Source organism: Octopus bimaculoides, chromosome 4, assembly GCF_001194135.2.
Source record: "Octopus bimaculoides isolate UCB-OBI-ISO-001 chromosome 4, ASM119413v2, whole genome shotgun sequence".
Classification (NCBI taxonomy): Eukaryota; Metazoa; Mollusca; class Cephalopoda; order Octopoda; family Octopodidae; genus Octopus; species Octopus bimaculoides.
This window is the reverse complement of record NC_068984.1, coordinates 138,140,465-138,141,011: the sequence shown is the minus strand read 5'-3', so window position 1 is coordinate 138,141,011 and position 547 is coordinate 138,140,465.

The window sequence follows — 547 nt, the reverse complement described above, 5'->3', positions numbered from 1 at the left end:
CTTTCCCTGTCTCATTCTCGGTGAAAGGTCCTAAAAGTAGACACGGAAGTTTGAAGCTGGAGATTCGACAGCTCCAACAATAAAACCAATCGGACATCATCGGCAAATTTTTGCTGTCGTTCTTAAACTAGCTCGAAAATAATAACCTTAATTTAACGCACGTGCGCACACACGCACACACACAGGAAAACAGATACGCACACACACGCGCACAAGCATACACACACACACACACACAGACGTGTTTATCTAGCTATCTATCTAGCTATACATATATACACACATACATACGTATGTATGTATGTATGTATGTATGTATGTATGTATGTACGTATGTATGTATGTATGTATGTATGCGAGCATGTATATATGCATGAATGCGAGCATGCGGCCATGCTGGAGCACCGCCTTAAGTTGAACAAATCGACCCCAAGACTTATTCTTTGTAAGCTTAGTACTTATTCTATTGGCCTCTTTTGCCGAACCGCTAGGTTACGGGGACGTAAACACACCAACATCAGTTGTCAAGTGACGGTGGTGGACAAAC